This window comes from Opisthorchis viverrini (assembly GCF_000715545.1).
Source record: "Opisthorchis viverrini unplaced genomic scaffold opera_v5_90, whole genome shotgun sequence".
Taxonomy (NCBI): Eukaryota; Metazoa; Platyhelminthes; class Trematoda; order Opisthorchiida; family Opisthorchiidae; genus Opisthorchis; species Opisthorchis viverrini.
The window spans coordinates 744,843-765,034 of NW_008751743.1; positions in this window are offsets into that span (position 1 = coordinate 744,843).

Here is a 20,192-nt window from a genome sequence, read left to right on the forward strand (position 1 = left end):
CAAATGTAAGATCGTAGGCGCTATGTTATGATGTATGGACATTCCGCGTTGTCATTATTCCTATGCATGAATCATACTCAAACTTATTCGCCTCGGCTTGCACCATCTAAAATGAGCATTAACCAAAGTAATTTGTGATAATTTTTTCGACAGTCACGTTTTTCTGTACCGATTCGTCCTTTGACAAACCCACAAAAATTGCTCTTCAGTTAGTGAGGAAAAGTTCTGAACAATTTGCACATGGTCCGATTTACGGGTCGTATCGACCGATAGTGCGCCACTTAGCTTCACCAATTTACACCACCTCTGTAAACCCAACTTACCTATTCGAATGATACACAACACTTGGTATTTATAATATAAACGACCGATGTTAGCGCAAGCGGTTGTGTTTGACCGGAATGTTTCTAGCTGTATTGATTTCTTTCTGGGTGGTTTGAAAACTATAAAAATGGGGAATCAGACTTTCAACGAACACCATCATCCAGCACGCCGTTGAACAGTAGTTTGACCTCAAAATTATGCATGATGGTGGCACGAAATAAACTATATTGATAAGGGTATAAAACACCTATCAATTGAACTACAAACGATGTGCAAAATGTCCAGTTTAGTGAATTCGGATAGTGGTATTCAAGCTTCTACATCACAAAGGAAAAAGGACTAAGTTGTTTGGGATGAGTGTTAAATATCACGCGTTCTGACTAGTTTACACATTTGATGTGCGAGTACGGGAGAACAATGAAAAGGCGGGGAATATTCCACTCGAAGGCGCACCAGCAGAAAGGGTTCTAGTCAGGCAAAAATATCTCCAAGACAGGTGGGAATGTCTGCATGGAAATGCGTGTAAAACTACCAACTAAGAAAGGTAGAATAGTACTCAATGCTCCTCAAGGTGCAGTTAGTGCTGGCACAGACAAGACCAGCATGTCAGACAAGGGTGTGTAGGGTAAGATGTGAAAGTCATTGATGAGTAGGGTCACTCACCGCTATGTATCACGCATAAAGGTGTCCTAAGTACGTAGAGAACCGAAAATGGTGAGCAAACACAAGTCGCTGACTATGACTTCAGAAAGCCTTAGTCCAACGACGACTTTGGTGGATTGGGGACAGCAGATGTTTCGACATGAGATGATCATCAGTTCATGAACCAAGGAATCAACATCACAACTGATGACGATGGCGAGGGAGCAACCGCAGGCAACGTACTTCTGCTTCTTTTCGCGGTCCTTACCCGTCTATGACTACACTTACGTCCATCACCGTCGTACGGCACTCTCGAGCAGCCAAAAAGCCAGGCTTGATGAAGGACGTTGAACCGGGTGCTCCCAAATTCTCGGAAACTTAGCATTCCAGACAACGGGAAAGTTTTCTGAGTTCCAATGAATTGGATTATGACGAGCACGTCGATCATCATGCTTGATCTAACGAAAATGCAGGTGTAAAAAATCTGTTGGTCACAGTTTTGACAACAATAGATCGTCTGGTCTTCATTACAAATCCAGACTTTCTAAATTTTGTCCTCAGCAGTTTGCACCAGAGGTGGATACCGTGGACAAATCCCAGAGGAATCACCCGTTCTGGGAACAGAAGGTATCAGTTCGACGGAGGCGAGTTGACCGATTCTCGCAGTCCGCGACTAGCAACGTTGTTGGTATTCACCCATGTGCCTTGGGTCAGAAAGCTGAGATCCCGAACAACCTTCCCAAATGGAGGATCATTGACCACGTAGCATAGTATTCGGCGCTGTGTAACCAGCAGATTTTTCATGCGCACATTCCACTATATCAGGATGGTTTAATTGATGCTTGGGATACCGATTCTCCTACGCTGTTTACCGGCGTGGATTTAGCTGATTAAGATGTCCCTACGGTAGGTGCAGACATTGACGGATAGACTGCCTGATACATTTATCCAACCTTTTGAGAGTATTTCCCTGGACTTGGCGGAGCATGAACGAATGCGTCAGCCTCGGTATTAGGTAGTTCCTCGAGATCTTGTTTTCACAGACACGACTTCCATGAAGCTTGTTTCATCTCGTCTAACAGCCTGAGCAGCTGCTTTATGTGGTTGAATCCTATTTTTCCGCACAAATATTTCGCGGAGTCCGTTAGACCCGTAGGACTCATGAGTTCCTGTTGGATGTTGGCCAAAAATGGATTCGGAGACAGCCTGTGTGCTGCATAAGTGGTTGGGAGTAACCAAATATGAATGATTCAGTCGAACTCCAAATGTCACAAATGACTCCACACCATTGAGTATCTGAATAGCCTTCGAGCAAATTACTGGAGACAGCTGAGGCAACATACCAGGTCCGCACCCAGTTCACGCATCCAGCTTAGCTGTGCTACGATAGCCTGAAAGTCGGACACGTACATTACAATCAACGAAAGAGAAATGCACTTTCAGCAAATGAAACAACTTCATATAATGATGTGAATAATCACGTGGCCTGTGACGTCAAAGTGCATCGATAAACGTTGATCTTCCTGTTAACCGTAGCATTGTGCCTCATTACTGTTCCTTTACCTTTGCTGCACCACAAAAAACATTTCAACAAGAGAGAGATCTTCCTACAAGGAAAAGATCTTTTTTGTCCTGAGTGAATGTTGTTTAAAGAGCGTACTTCTTATGAGAGATCGATCAACTGAATGTGAGCTTTTAAAAACAGCGTCTATGATGAACATTTTCCGCCACTCAAACTCTCCGAACGTGACGGATATGGTACAAGCACACTTGAACTCTATTCATGTCATTGCCAGGTAATAAGCTACAACAAAATTTTCATGGCTGCGGACTGTCTCAACAATGAGCATCAAATTATCTGGTTTCACCTGGCCTTGCTAATCCAGTGGCATTAGTCTATGCACGCAGGACGGAGCCACCCACCTACCCTGGCTTGGCAACCCCGGCAGGAGAAATACCTGCTCCCACTATCTTGTTCCGTTTATCTCAGCTCTGTTCACCCGACGAGTGACCATTAAAAGCTGACAAACAACCACTCCTCAAGTGGCGGTGTTGGTGTGTTTTCTACTCATCATTGTTTTTTTTTGGTGCCAAGTGCACCTGTCACGATGGCGGTATTGGTGAAATCTCTGAAACTGGTTTGTTACGAAATTTCAAAAAGCATTCGGCTTTATTGTGGATGCCATTAATGATCGTAACCATAGTAATAAGGGACGCTATAAGATGTGGTTGATTGTACCAAAAGAGGACTAAACCTTTTGATGCCAATAAACGCAACCACTGATATTCTTCCCCTTTTGGTGAGAGACTAGAAGTTAAAATGATTCACACAACTTTGATGCAATACTCCGGTGAACAGAGGGTAGGACAAATAAATCCTGAAGTTATTGTTGATTTTATTTGCTGCTAGGAACCCTCGTCATCTGTGGAGGGAATAGCCTGTGCAAAAGCATTGCGCCTCCTGTAAATTCTTTCTCAAGAACTTTCCCAATTTAATACGAGTCGTTGAAGTGGTCCAGACACTCGTGCGATGAGGTGATGAAAGTATTCACGCGAGGCGTGTTACAAAAAGAAACCGTGTGCAGAATCACGCACCGACGGTGAGGAAACATGTTTCTGGACAAGCTGATATCTTTCGCTTAAAAAATAGATTATTTAACAGAATCCAACCATCTTCTTCACGTACCCCACATTACTCTCCTGGCTGGAATGTCTTTGGCCAAAAGAAATTTTACACGGGAACTAATAACAACGTTATCCGCTGGCCCTTATTTGCTCCATCTATTGAGATTCGACCCATACCACCTTCACTGTAACCGTTTTCGCATCCTGACGCCATTGCCATGAACGAGCCATAATATACCGAAACATAATATACTGAAACGTAGAAAAATGAAATACCTTGGATAGTACAAGGCATAGTACAAGGTACCGTGAATATAGTTACAAGGTTAAAGGAGTGCGAATTCCATGCACATCCGTAAATGCCAAATTTTATAAAATATCGCTGTCACACTGCCACCTGGGACAAGACTCGATAAAGGGTGGTCCAGGTGTTGTTGCGCTCACTTTGTGGAACAGTCGTGAATTCTACCGTTGAAATAATTTACAGCGAAACTCCGTCTTCGGTGCACAAACTGCATACGATCGATTCCATTGTATTTAACTACACAGTTTTGTTGCATCATATGATCATATGTGTGATTAAAGAATCAAGCAATTGGTGGTCATCTGGTCACCGAACTTTCTTCCCTCAATTCGAAAGGAATACATACGGATGCTCCGTTTGGTGTGCCTCGAAGAAGGATGCCTGGTGGTGGTCAGCCATGCTTCCGTCTATGGAATTCCGTTCCATCATTGATTTTAGCGTTGATCGTTGTGTACAAATTGTATGCCAACTCACTTGCTTTTATTTTGCCCCATCGGTTCATCGCGTTTTCTCACCGCCAGCTCTGTGCACTTTATGTGTACTGTATGAACATCAGTGGGTGGCATGCGACCCTCGCTCCCGTCTGGGTGAGTACCACAGCCCTGACAAATGGGAGTCCCCAGTGTTTCGGTATTCAAAGGTCCTGATTTGATATCTGATTGAAAAGCATTGTATGGTAAGTTGTGCTTACTTATATTGTACTGCATTTTGTCACATTTTGCGATATTTTACCATATTGAGCAGTATTTTTACTATTCTGGTCTGTGAGTTTGGTTTTATCACCATGCCCATTTACACGTCGCATTCATACATGTACCAATTACCTGCCCTAACACTCTTGATACTCTGGCGTGTTGAGCCCACAATAGTGCTAGAGATGACCATATGATCATCGCGTCTTATTGACCAAAAGACCTAATTATTAGGAGTACTGGCTAACCATAATTATGTGCCTGGGTGGGTCTCATCAGTGGTGCGAGCTACTCAAAAACTTTTCACACACATTATCGTCAGTTGTGTAAACCTGACAATCCAACAATCCAATCAACACAATGAACGCAGACCACGACGCAACAAAGATCACAAACGGGCCGATAGATTCACCAAATTTGTTACACTTTAAGTAGCCAATCACGTCAGAAGATAACAGATAGCCTTCGAATGCTATATAAACGTACGCAGGCAAGGAAGAAGTACCCACTCAACTGCCCACTGGTGATGTCTCCTCGTACGGTGACGAAACGTTTGCAAGCCAATTGCCAAGCTCGGCGAACAGATCAACACCCACCTGATCAACAACCAGTAAACCTGACAATTGTTATTCATCAACTGGGTACATTGGTGGCTCCGGATTCATCCCCCTGTCCATTCTCTCGTCTTATTCCCTCGGGTTTGCACCGGGTACATGGAATGTACATGTATGCATGTTCGACCTAGCTCAAATCGCAGGTGGAATTTCCCACAAAACTCGAAAGTTCATTTGGGTTGTTCGATCTGATAGGTCAATCCGGAAACAAAGGCATTAGGTAGTTCGGCTAGTTGCGTAGTTCGGGTGAACTAGCTGCTAGTACGACAGAATGGTCGCCAGGATTTTACTTTTCTGTGGCTAATTTTTAAACAACTCTATGAATCCCTGTAGTCAATTTTAACAAAAAGCTGATAAACATTGAACGGACGTGGCCTCGCAAAATGTCAGACTCTCTAGTCCCAGCCTTGTGAGCTTCTTCGTGTCGACCCCATACTTTGTGAATTGATTTAACCATTGCGATGAAACCGCGGATGTAATGTACGGCGTTCCTACTTAAAGACGTTGAATCATTCTATTTATGCAATTCTTGCGTGTTATGAACATGATTCTGTAATATCTGACGGTTGCCCGTAGAAACAGGAGACTGTCAGCTTTAGATAATGCCTTCGCTCCTACATCGGCATCTTCTTAAAGCTAGAAAGTATGGACGAATATCAGTCAAATGAGTTCTTCCATTCTAAGTCATCCCTATTTATGGTTTAGACTTTTGATGTGCATCAGAAAATCAGTGAGTTTGTAGGATAGAGACACTGACGGTAAATTTTGACCGAAGAGGGCTGATGTCTAAATATTTTAACTGGTGTTTCGCTGTTTAATTGAACCTGAAGTCTAACGCGGGGTGTTTGGAAGGACGAAGTCAGACCACGTACCACGCTCGATTGGATCAGGTTTGTAACAGGAGGCAGACTGGGAATGCATCGCCTAATATGGCTCGATTGAAGGTCGGTCTCTACCAGGCTCCAAAGTTCACGTCTTCATCAGGTGCGCATTTAGAGGCCTTGGTAGCAGTATCTTGAAGCTCTCTTTTTCGATCATCATTCCGTTATCGTGTTGGCCATTTTAAGCTTCTTGACCTTAGGTTTCTGTTGGCGGTTTGCTGTTGTTTCACCAGTGCTAGGTTCTTCTTAGCTGCACGCATGACACGGTATCGTCGCCACGCCTTTTGAATCTTGGACAGAGTAGATTCCAAGACATACTGATGAAGAATGCAGTGATGCTGGATGCATAACTATTTCACTCTGGACCCAAGCGACGCGGCAAAATAACTAACAACGGGTGCGAAACGTATGCCTAACAGAATCGGGCAACAAAACGTCGAAAAACAGCAGAATCCAATGGACGACTCGGATACCGTAGGGAACTCCTTTGGAGTAGTACTTTTCTTCCTAGGCTTTGAAGGTGAAAGCAGTAACCCGACAAACACAAGTGAATCACTCCAGCGAACCTGACTTTACCCTGTATGCTGACTGCTTCTGAACTTTAATTGTTAGGTAAGCGGATAAATTCGATCAACATTTGTGAATGGATAGAAATGGATAGAAAATTGTGTTGCAGAGACTATTTCAGATCATCTCACCAAGATACCCCTCATGGATACATTCAGTCGCTTTCACTTCTGTTTTGAGTTATGGTCACCTTTCTTTGGCCACTTTCCCTAACATCATAGGGTCCCTTTTACTAGGTCCTTACCCACTCCGTTTCTTTCTAACCGGATGTTCTTTCCTCATTACTGTACGAAAGTGAAGCACCATTTATATTACTGGTGCGTTTTTATCGAAGATGATTCTAGCGGCTTTCAGTGACAAAATCAATGAATGGTGGGCAAACGCTCCATAATAACCAAGTATAGCATGATTTTCGATGTACGAACAGGAACTTGGAGAAAGAGCAGTAGAAAGTAAGGGTTTTCGAGGGATGTTTTACTTGTAATGTAGTTTTGTACGTCTAAAACTTTTCAGTCGTAATAACAGAGTTCTGAATAAAACCTGAACTGCTTCACCAAAGTGGGGAGGTTTTGAGCAGTCTATGGGCGCTATTGGTGCCTTAGCTTGTGTCTCAGACTTTCCAAATTGTAGTTCTATATAAATCATCGGGTCCATTCCCTTCCTTCGGAGGGTAAAATTGCCCCTTGAATGACAAACTGTAGGCTTTGTAGGTAAGTGGATATCGCCTTCTTCAAAGTCAGACAGTCCAACAGAACTGTGGTGGGGAACGGTTTCTGCGGACTCTCCTGGGCATCTCTTTTTAAAGTGAGTTGCCTAAGGTACCCTCTCCGCAGGCCCGGACCAAGGAGGTGTCACGCTTCCTCTGGTGATCTGTTTCATGCTTTCAGGCAGACGTTTTTGTTTAGGTTCCGTTTTCAGTACGAAGCTAAATGGCACCGAATCCTATGGCTGGTGTGTCAGTTGAGATAAACGTGTGGGACTTTCGGGTGGATAAATACATGCTTTCATTTCACCAATGGCGTACCAACCCCTAATTATCTCAGATGGATGCAGGACCCACAGGATGAGATTGTGCATGGATTCAGATAACGTAGGGACAAAATTCAGGAGGAGAATGTAGTAGGAACGAAGAATGATATAATATTGTACAGCAGCTACAGCTTGTGGCACTGAGGCTGACGTGATGCCACCCATGTCAAAGACGTTCATTCTCGTACCTTCTACCGAAACAACGTTACCGAAATTACCGAACATGGAGATTCTAAGGACGCATGACAAGGCATCCAGACCTAAGTCCAGTTGATAAGGACAACATACTAAGGCCTTATATGGAACCGAACACACGACGGCGATTTATTAATTATACATTAGGGGACAAACATGATTCGTAGAGAAAGCAATTGTTCATGACTGATATTCTGGTCGCACTTATCAGCTACCAAATAAGGTTATTGGGTAGATTGAAAGCATTTGGCATTGTACACTAGCCCCCTGGATTCGGCCTGCCGAGCTGGAAATTGTTCTAACTTGTGCGATGTGACGAAGAAACATGCCGAAAGCAGAGTAAACGGGGTTGTCCTGTGATGCAGTGGGCCTAACTTCCAGAGTTCCACAGTAGTCAGCTCAAATTCATACATCTAACTTTGCTCCCAGAACTTCATCCTGGCAAGTGCAGTCGCAGCAGCTTTCCAAAATGAACTTGATGGATCACTTGGATACTAAGCACTATGCATAAAATACCAGTCATTAGCTGTTTTGTTAAGAGTACACTTTTAATTTTCTTCTGGAAGTTGGTGACGACCACATGGCCCTGTACCTGGAATAAGGCACGTGATAAGGCTTTTGCCTCGGCTGAAGATGCTGGAAATGAGCAGTGAGGAAATTGATTGGATCGTTATAAGGCCAGCTGTAGACCAGCTGTAGGCCAGCTGTGTACATCATTAAGAGCGACTGCACCCAACCTGCAACTTTCGAGTGCTTCTGTGATGGAGTCAAATCCACTGGTTTCACTCTCTCAGTCATTTAGTTTTGGTTTCAGGCATTTTCATTTGACGCCATTGTGACTAACATGATTTGTCTACTTCACAGCTGTTAATGTGCGATGCGCTATCGGATGCCATCGGTGCACCATGCTCATTTGGCGGACTGTGTAGCCAGTTCGAGCACCGCCTGCTTGTCTACGCCTTCAGTACATTGGCGTTGCGCACACATTTACGTGAATCCATAAGAATTTTCAGTTTAACGCAACTACACCATTGCGGCACGGCCATTTGGAACTTGACGGAGTGACGTTAAATGTTGTATTGATTGCCGTTTGCAGGCCTGAGTAGTGCTCAGCAGTTTCGCTCCATTCTTTGGCAGCAGCCGGTGAGATATGAAGCGAACGTTTGATGCCTTTGCTTATCACAAAACATGCTGCTGCAGTCACGGTAGAGAGTGAATCATTGAAGATGGATGACATGTAGGACGGTGTCGTTTACAAGATGAGATACTTTATCTGGCAATTGGCTATCGAATTCAAGTGGGTATGGTGCATTGGGTGTGGTTATAACGACACTGAGGGTGTGGGGCGGTTCAGTGCAATTATTGATGGCTTGTGGTCTGTAATGGACAGGCGCGTTCAAAGGCTTCGCTATGAATTATCGACTAACAGCACTCACAGTCTAGAAAACACAGGCAACACTATCCTGTGGAGAATTTCGCCACGTTTGAAATTCCTCAAGAAGTGAACTAGAAATTTGGAATAGATACAGCGAAGACTGGCCAGCAACAGAGCAGCCCTCAAAGTCTACCCAGTAAAGCTGAATTGGGCATTTTGACCAATTGTTTCAACTGCAGCAATTTCATTAAGGCCGTTCGGACAGCTGACTGATTTTCACACACAGATTTAGACCACGGAACTTCACTTTCCATGCTGTTTCCCTCACGAATCCAGACTACATCTGGAAAAAAGACAAGTTAAGTAGATTTGTCTCAGACACGATGCGACCCTCATAAATACACTGTTAATCGCGTCACAGTCCAAGTTTGGTTGATGGTACAGGTACTGACATCAAGACTGTCAGAATCTTTTTCCGAATAAAGTGGCCCGTAAATATTACCTCATTATTACCCCGTTCTCGTTTTATCATCCCAGCACTTGAGGCAGTATCGATGAAACTGACAGCTGAAGGGTTAATAAGCAGCAAGAGCAAACGGTTTTTGATTTGTCATAAGGCTCTGAAACGGACAGGAAACGGTGCAGAGTTTCAAGAAACTGACAAAGAGGTGAGGACTTATTACTTACTTCTTGGCTTACTGAATAGTACCAGTTAATGACACAGGAAATCCAGAAGCACCAACGTAGTGTCTTCTAATACAGTTCCTATTAAGTGTGGAAATCATATTTTTCGCGTCACAGAAGTCAAGTTATATTGTAACATTTAGATATTCCAAAGCGAAATATCTCGTAAAACTCTCAAATTCAGTATTTTGATGTTTCAGAAATCTAGACGGAGTGCAATGCAATTGTTTTAGTTGACGTACGAGAGCTTCGATAAAGTGAGCAGAAGATGCCTTTTTTGCACTCTCGTTGTTGCATATTTTGCGTTTTAAAAAATGAAATTGGGTGGCAACACTCACACTGTATGATGCAGATTTTCCCCGTTAACCCTGAACAGGGTGGTGTACGGAATATTCCCATGCCTTTGGTCTTACATACTAACCACCTTATTGCGTGTTTGGCTATGCTTCCGCTAACTGACTTACTGAAAGCGAAAATAACGGTTGGTATGGTGACAGCAACTTTACGTCGGTGTGATGCCGAACACATCGTGGGCTTTCTACGGAGCAAAAACACTAACCCACCGCTACGCACCACTATGCTCCCCAATAACACACTGATGATATCACCTCGATTGGTGATGAAACGTTTGCAATTAAATTGCCCAGCTCAGTGAACAAGCCAACGACCACATTTGGGCTGTTCACTCCGTAAGCGACACCCTGGATGATTACTCTAAGAAATGCGGTGAGTTTGTTGTAGTAGAAAGAATATCCTCAACGTTCAGAATAACGTGAAAATGCAGCAACAACAAACAACATGAACGAATAACTTATGCGGGAAGCTTAAAGACTCTCTGGATATCAGTGAGCCTGAACACAAGTAATCTGTTGGAGATGTGAACGCATTTATACTCCTTACATTAGAAGTGGCTCTCGCAGATTGCTCCTCCAAAAGATTTTTTTGGATTTTTGGATTTTGGTTATGCGTGAGGTCAAATAAAAATTAATGTAACTGGTGTCAAAAATGTTTTTGACGTATGCATATCAATGTACACTCTGGCAATCAGAGTGAAGTTGTACCGACTGGAAAAACAGACCTGAGTAAAGGGGAAAATTTTGCGAACACCAGATGAAAAACACGTGTCTAGAGTTTATTTCAGTGCAGTCATTCAACCATGAAGCGTTTTCAAGTTTGGATTACTTCGGAAACCAAGTCACAGACGATGGAAATGGGTTAAGTGCTATAAAGTCAAAATGAGTTGTTTCAATTCCGGTGCGTCGACTATAAGTAATCTACTATGCACTGATGACCTCAGCATGACTGATTGGCAGAAGTTTGCAACCGCATTACACGTTCAGAGAACTGAACAACAGAGGTCTACTCAACCCGTACTACTGAAGCTTTCCTCAATAGAAAATCTTCGTGGCTACAGCTATGTCAGTATTGATGTATTGATGTCCATAATGGTGGTGATAATGTGTAGCTAATCACGTGCCTGCCTATTGCAAGTTCTTGGCACTTATTCTATCAAGTTTTGTGGCGTATGCGTAGGGGTCTGAATTGATTAACTGTAGTGATCAGTGCGGTCAAAAGAGTTTTATTGTCAATGAAATTATTTGTATACCCCTTATCAATAAAATAGCTTGTCTGTAATCTAGTTCAACCGCTTACTTAACATAACCTGAAACTGGTTTTTCACACTCTGTAGTTCAACAGTACTTCAATTGCAGACCAAAGCCTCTCTAAATAGGCGGTTTTAATGAATCGATAAATATAACTCCAACTTACCAAACAACTGATCACTGGTCAAATGGACTGAAATATAACTGCTCGATGACATTGTCTTAGGAGACCTTATATGTTTTCGTCTCGCCTCATATACTGGTTGATTTCGTCTTGTGTGAAGTGTGAATGACATAAACGAGCGATTCATCTGGGTTCCAGGCGAGTCTCCCGACAAATTGAGTATATTTGTCGAGATGAACGTGATTTGTTATCTAGTACTAGATAGTTGAATCTGTTGGTGAAGACGGTAGCAGCCGTTAGTCTCGACCACGATGCACTTTAAATTCATACAATTCATTGTGGCTTCTGTAACGTACCTACAATTTCTTGCTCGACAGAATTTTCCATTTCAAAATATTCTCATCACAAATACATTTTCAACCTAAACTTCAAATGGACAAGCTCTATTTTAAAGTGATATGGAGCTGTTTCCAGGAGCTTCACTTCAGAACGTAAATCATTAGTAGCTGTGTAAAATGGTCTTGTGTTCGTATCTTTCCATCTGTTCATCTCAGTCGTGATCACGTCAAGCCATCCTTGGTTGGGCCAAAAGACTGGAGCTTCAAGAATATCCTGATAGCTCCGACTATTATCTTTAATAAAGATCAACGTTGTGCCATAAGTGCTGGTATGATTCAAAGATCCTTCCGGGAACCAAGCAAACCTGCAGGCACGAGATTTCAATCTTTCCACAGTGCTATAGTTGATGTGAATGGAAAAAAACAATAAGGTGTGGCTTTCAATAGATTGGTACCAATTGGGGAGTCATCGTTTCCGTAGGGCTTGGTCGACCATCGGTAGTTTTTAACTGGGCAACGTTGCACTTTTGACACAAAACCTTCATTATGCCAAGAGAGCAGGTCACCAAGTTGGCCAGGTTTCAAGGCAGATAGAGGACAAATCAGTGAGATCTCTTCAGATTAGCATATTAGATCAGCGCTGAATGTCGGCTAAAGGGTATTGTCGGTTAGTGTGATTGCCTAAATCCTGTGGTTGATGGGTCGACGGAGTTTCAAATTAGCTTTGATCAGGTTTGGTTCATTGATCTTCAACTTTAAAGTGTTTCGACTGATGATTTACCTTGGATATCACTAGTAGATTTCTTTGATCTGTGTGGGCTTGTGATGCTACGACAATTTAGTGGGAGTGGAGGTGGGCGTGATTAAGTGTAATTCAGATCTTCTGTTGATAACTCCTCTTGCTGATAACCGCACACAAGTACGTGTCAACTCGTTTGATCCAAATCGGTTCTCCTCTATTCTATTTACGCTGGGATGCCTAAGCCGTCAATCCCTGTGGTGTGGACAATAGTCCTTTCCTCGAAACCTCAACATTTTCAAAATCTATTTTGCGTCCCCTATCCACTGCTTGTTCCGCCATTCCCGAGTCTTTCAGTAACCATCGATATTCATCTGCGCTTTTTGACAGCCTGGTTACTTTTCTCCTGTGCTCTTCGATTCTGGTGTGAAGGTTTCCTGACCGTCTGTCATATATAGACCTTAGTGTAGTCGTTACACTTAATTTTGTAGACGCAGTTTCTGGTCCTGTTCCGAAGAGACGATTCTTCAGTTTCACCCGTGCAGAGCGCAAAGTGTTTGAAAATGCGCTCAGTTGAAAACCAAATTCGCTTTTCGGGAGACTTTCTGGAACTCTGCTGAATATCTCGTTAATGATGCCTTAAGTAGAGCGCTTCTTCCCTTCTGGAAATCTATTCTTACGTCAGCCTTGCTTAGAGTCCTTTGAATGACTTCCAATGTCCCAGGCTTTCATGTAACTTGGAACAAAATTCGATAATCAGTACAATCAGATAACAACTAAACCTGATGTTTTTTTTGCATAACTGGTTTTGCAGCCCAATAGATTACATCTTTTTTTTCTCAACCGTACGGCTTATACGGCGGAAGAAGAGATGAAAACTGTCTCATGAGTTTGGTGTAAGCACTCGTTCCATAGTGCTCTAGGCTCCGAGTTATTCGTTTTCTGCTTCTATTCAGTGACCTTGTTCCGAACCAGCAGCATAGCAATAAAAGCTTGATTTCTAATGTTTTCATCAGGGCGGGGTATCACAAATTTATGCGAGAATGTACATCACTCACCTGACTTCTGTGATGAATACATGCTTTCAGTGCAGCTGTTAAACAGAATTTCGATTTCCGTCGGACTGCACGTCCAGTTGGCCAGTGTTAGGATTTGTGGAACATCCTGGTCATTTTGACAAATACACTCACTTGCATGATTATTCGGTGTTCACGTAGGGACTCACGTGAACCTCCCATTTATGATATTCTTCAAGTAGAACATAAGGTCCGTAGAAACTCTTACCTGATTATCCCCGAGAAGGGTGAAATAGGTCGTTGGGTTTCGAACAGTTTTCACAACCTTGTGAATGGTTTCCTTTATGAAATACCCTGGCCGCTTGCTCTTCCCACCACCAGGATCAATAATTTTTCTGTTCAGTAGCAATGAATGCCAACAATCCGACTGGGTATTGGGTGTTTTTATTCGAGAAGAAACATTTGCTGTACAAGTGAGGCACGAATACGAGTTTCGTCGAGACTGTTAAGACCTTTTGTTCCGTAGCCTGTATACAATTTTGACAGGTGTACTAGCAGTTTGACTACAATTTTCTAGCTCAGAGAATGTACATTCCAAGATGCTTCTCAGTATTCAGTCATTGTTCTACTTGCTTGAAGTTCTGTACGCTTTGTGCAGTATTTTGCATCCTTTATGTGCAACAATGACCTTTGACATATTTGCACTCAAATCCCTCTTTCTGACATTTGGCTTCTCTCTGGGGCCAGAAACTCCTGAGTTTCACCGTTTAAACAGTTTTTTTATCCTTTGGATAACATCTTACACCTCAGTTAACTTATCGCAAAGCTGCGTAAGACAGTTAATTTTCGTTCGTCTTCGGATTCAATCGCAGTAAGTTTATCAGTTGTACAGAGAAATTACCTCTGCTTTCTTTGTCGTAGTAGTTACCAGATGCACCTACAAAAAATGGATAGAGTTACACTCAATCGTCATGAATTGAAGGTCATCCCCGTGCGAATTAGGATATACATGAATTTTTGTCGTCATCGTCACTTGGGGTATACTGTGACGCTTTGAAGACGCTTAACCTAAAAAGGCAAACGCACCTGGCGCCGCACGATGACTAACACTCCATGGGCCTCACGTGCATCCATGCTTTCCTCCAATAGAATTCACTGGCATGTATGACATCCAAGAGGGGACTGTCACGGCTAAGCATATGCCCAGCATTTCGCTGTCCGAGAAATCAACTTCCCCATTTCTCCTCTAAAGTAGTCGTGTGTAATAACTACTTCTCCACTGGAAAAAATCACGCTGTTCTTGAGGAACATCTCATTTGTCGTAATGCACATACTTTTTGGAGCTAAGCGGATGTCATCTCCTGTTGGAGGCACGCTATCTCCATAAACACTTTTTGAAGGTCGGGGGATGCATTAAACCGTAGATTTACATATCCTCAGCTGATCTTTCACCGTCCATACCACTGATAAAAAACTTGTGACCGTGCACGAATATAATCTAATGGTGTTCAATCAAACGAATTTTGTAAAATGTTACCCGGCTCTTTTCTGCAGCGTTAGTAACTATATTCATTCGCATCGACTGTTTCGTGTGCAGGCTGTCCTCTATTCATAGATTGTCAGGGTGAACTTCTCGACACACCCATACGAGGACAAATCAATTTGTAGCCACTTAGTTCTCACTTTACTGATGAGGCGAGAGCTAGTTTGATCGATTTTGTTTTTCACTTCCCAGTGCAACGTCGGTACTCACGTGTGTTCATCAGCCTACCATGTGTCCGTATGTCGTGCGTACTTACGTACCCGAGTGCGTGCGTACACGCGCACGTGCACGTACTAATTCATTGGCGGAACTAGACCGCGTTACACAAAGTATCTCATAAGCTTGCACCCCGCATCATCCGCATGCATCTAAAATATAACTACTCAAATAGAATGAGCGTAAGATCCGGTAGGTTTGAGATTTAAGCCATAACCAAAAACACAGACTTTCGCTTTGAATGAACCAGGTTACTTCAAGGACTGACTTTCTGTGGCAGTCTTCAATCAGTCTTAAGAACAATCTTCATTAGCCGGCCAAGTGTGGCACACGAGTAATCTAGGACACTAGTTCACTCACTACATGCATTCTGCAATTTGAATGCGCTTGTTGAAGCAGTATTTGTTTCAGTCCTACAGTCTGCCCTCTGAGTGTGATTCTGAGACTGTTTCGGTTTGGATTAGTCGATCATATATATATATATATATATATATATATATATATATATAATATAAAAAGAATTACGACACATGCTCACTACTTCACCAAACCAGTTGCTTATGGTCCCGTGTTTCTACTTTGCGGTATGGTAATTAAAGAAATGGGACGCTTGCGCGTAGCTAAAATATTTGAGTGGAATTTGTTAGAATTCACACTTCATCAAATTTTCGAAGCTTGTAAAAAAGAGTTGAGAGAAACCATACCGGAAACACGTAAATAGTTGCGAGCAAGTAACAAGAAAATTCGTCCCACAGCAAACGATTGTGTGTGATAAGATAATTATGATGAGTGTAGCGTATTAGTCAACCATCTGAAAGCCCAACAGTGCTTTCAACGCATCGCGCTTTTGGTCCAAAGACATGAGAGTGTATCCATTATAACGGTTGTGAAGGAGGTGAACTATGAAAATAAGACAAGAATGTTCAAGGTCAGTGGTATGGGAGGATCGCCCAAAGTCTGCGGAGAACTCACAACAGGTTTCGCCCCGTTTCTGGCCAATCTTAGAAAATCAATCATTGACTTGAAGAGAAACTTGGTCTCCAGTTCCAACAATTCCTTCGTGCACATAAGCTTGAAATTGGAAACTCCATCAAATTCCTCTAGAATTAGGGGACTTTTTTTCTCGCATTCCAGTACTAGGTCTATTGATGGGCCCCAGACAGGACCAAACCTATAGTGCGGATTTTGAGCACTCGTTCCGTGCTACTTGGATAGAATATCTCTACAACGAAACTTTAAGGCAGTCTGCGTGCTGCACATTATGCAATGTGTTATTGATCACGAGGGACTGTATCGGGTCTCGCGCCCCAATATTTTCGATGCCTTTCTTGCCGCTTAAGGTGAGATTTTGGTAGCACTAGAGATCACCTGCGCTCCCGAGCCCAAAGGGTTCCATTATGATCTGTGAGGGGTGAAATCACGCATTGTAGATTTCTGTTAGATATAAACAGTCTAGCGTGGATGGTAATTTGTCATAGTTTTTTACCACCGCGCATGTCTGCCCAGCAGGTGGCAGTGTACAAGACAAACTCATCCCGTAGGTGTGTTGTAATAGCCGCATAGCCTGGGCTGATAAAGAGATGAAAACATCGAGTTCGCGTGGTTTTATTATTATAAATTCTCTGTACTGCCATAATTTACAACATAGACTCTTCTATTTGCCTCCCATTCTCACCTGGTTGTCCACCTGCAACTCACCGAACACTCACCGGGACTCTCCCAGTCGTACACTGGGACTCGTTAATGTACGGCAGAACCATGTCATGTTTGATTAGCCTTATCTTAGAAGAAAGAAGAACTGTGATGATTGCGTGTGTATTATTGACGTTCAAACATAAAATTTGCCACAAAATGCTCGAATGAATGGTGGTTTTATCTCAAACCATAACTTTAGGATACTCTTGTGAATGACTTGGTTATGTGCAGTCTGTGTAGAAGGGCCTGTGACACCGCGTTTCTGTTAGATTTTTGTCACAGCCGCATGACAGTGTCATTCAACTGCTTCACAACATTTGCTCTCGAGAAGAGCCTTAAATTAACTGTGCAGCAATGTACAGACCAGTATAAGTCTTATCTGACTACACTTTACCCAAACATATACGTGTGTTACATCCATTTTGGAAATTGTTAGCAATAATCATCTCGGGAATTTCAAATGGCATTCAAACTGGTAATTTCAATTAGACTGATCCATCAGACTGATGGATCAGCTTTGTTTTCAGCTTTTCCTAGACAGGATTTAGCATTTCTACACAAATAAGTGGACCCTAACCACAGAATCTTACTTGCGCTCAGGTGCTGCTACATGCTGTTGAGTGAAGACCAGGAGTCAAACTTTATGCGTAGTAGCAGTTTCTGATTTGGTTGTTTGGTAAATATTGTAAGATTTGAAGAGAAGTCGTCCCCAGTTGCAGGGACTGCGTTCACACATAGGTGATACAACTCGTATGGGTGAAAAATTGTTGAGATCTCACCCCCATTTCGTTCCGTTTCGAAATAATGCGTCTGACACACTATCCAAATTCGAATCAAACGCACCTTCTTATTGAAGGCAAAATTACGGTTTCGATGAGTTATTCACCTATGTGCAATATCAGATGGTGTTATCTCGAGGGTACAAGTTTGACTGAAGGTCAACGTAAACCAGAGTTGCCCTTAAGTACTGTGATGGTGTAAGTTTCACTACCCTTCAGTCCTCAGAAGGGTAAACGCAGGTAGACGGTACGCTGGCTTGACATGAAAAATTAGAATAAAAATAGAATTAAAAAGGTTTTCAGTACACGGTGAAAGTAGTCTCTCTGACTAGGAACGGTTTAAAATCTGGTTTGGACGCACAGCCTACATTCATTCATGTGCGTAGCAAGTGTGTGCAGCAAGTGTGCTTTCTTAATACAGACAGGGAAGACTTGTTATTGCTTTCGGATTTCCCGTTCCCAAATATATATAATATAATATATACACTTGCAGGTCACTCCCAAAGAGTGTTATGAAACTTGGATAAATAAACCAGAGCAGCAGACTGCTCTCTTCTTCGCTCCTCATCTGAATCGTATCTTCGTCGCAATCTCGTACCCTTGATGTTTTTTTGTGTATATCCAGGTGTCTGAGGTGTGGTGAGTGGCAAGCGCGAACATGAACACACAAACACGGTTGACCTGATTTTGTGCTTGATCGCTGTTTGTCCTGATTGTTGGCCACGATGCACACACTCTAAATCTCATGAAGCGACTTTACATTTGGACAAGTGGACAGGCGTTGTGTGAAATCTATCTATGAGTGCGAAAGGCGGCGTATACGAAGGACTGGCTTGTGTGCCAGCGTGACACCGCCTGTCTTGCTGGAACAGTTAAATTGTGATTCTTCACATTACAGTCAAGCAAACCCGTATATCAAGTAAATCTGGCGCGATTTGGTCTCTACTACTTGACGATAATACGAACAGTTTCGGATGTATGCTCATGTATGTGTTCTGGGACAAAACAAGCTGTCTGAGGTATCTGTGTGAACAGCTGAGACCGAAATTCACACAACTTCAGCATGGCTTCTTTTTAGGAGCGACCCTGAAACATATCAGGATATTGACTTAGAGGAATCGATTTTCGATCAAACACTTACCAGACAGATAGGAGCTCAACAGAAGCAGTTTTGAGGTCATATGACTGCATACCAACAGATACGATGAACCGTAAAGTGCACCAGGTGACTTTTATCTTCAGGTTGTTACGTTTGCTCGTAAGTCCGGAGAAACTCAGTCTGCTACACTTCAACAACCAGGCGACCAATGCTAACATTACGTGGTCCTCAAAAAGGATCTGATTAGAACCAAACAGAGTTGCGGAGTAATAATTAAACCTCGGATGTCATTAGTACTGAGACAGTATTATCCATCACTTATTTTATTTCGGTTTGGGTTTTATCCCTTAACCTATTCACATATCATTTGCTGACCTCACCTAACACGAACAACCCTGAAGAAGAGCCACGTCCAAAGGGTAGATCCCACTAAATTTTTCCATTACAGCCATCCACCCAGGAATAAATCTCTCATAACCGAAGGAGAACGATTACCTGGTTCCCCAAACCGCTAACTTACTCCATCACCCCGGGAAGAGCTGCCACAATGGAAACGATTTGCTAAATCCACCCATAATTCTATTCAACCGCTATTGTAGAAATGCCATCTCATTAGCCAACTCGGCACCAACACCAACTATTCCCATAAGACTTGACTTATTCCACAATCCACATACAAAAGCGATTGATCTAACATTTGAAACACCTACTGAAGATAATGCACCTGAAGAACGAAATGAAGCAGTGCGCGATTGTTTGGTATCCCTCACATTTCCGCTGGTTATACCTTTTTGTTGCTGCAAGAAAATGTGCCTTCATGATGACATCGTATTATTTGTTTTTGGGTTATTCAGCTGAGAAAAACACCAAACTTTTATGGCCATTGGTGACCTGGAAAGAAGAAATTTCATTAGCGCAGTGCATCAGGCAAAGAAAATTGCCCTTGTCGCTCGCTCTCCACGACGAAACACCTCAACGGAGGAGGCATTTTGGAATCCCATAAAGGTGCCCTTCGAAGATGGAAAGGTAATGAATTATCTCAGCTGACAACAAAATTACAGTCTGCTTGTTATTGAATGGTAAGTGGTTTATCTCACGAACATCTCA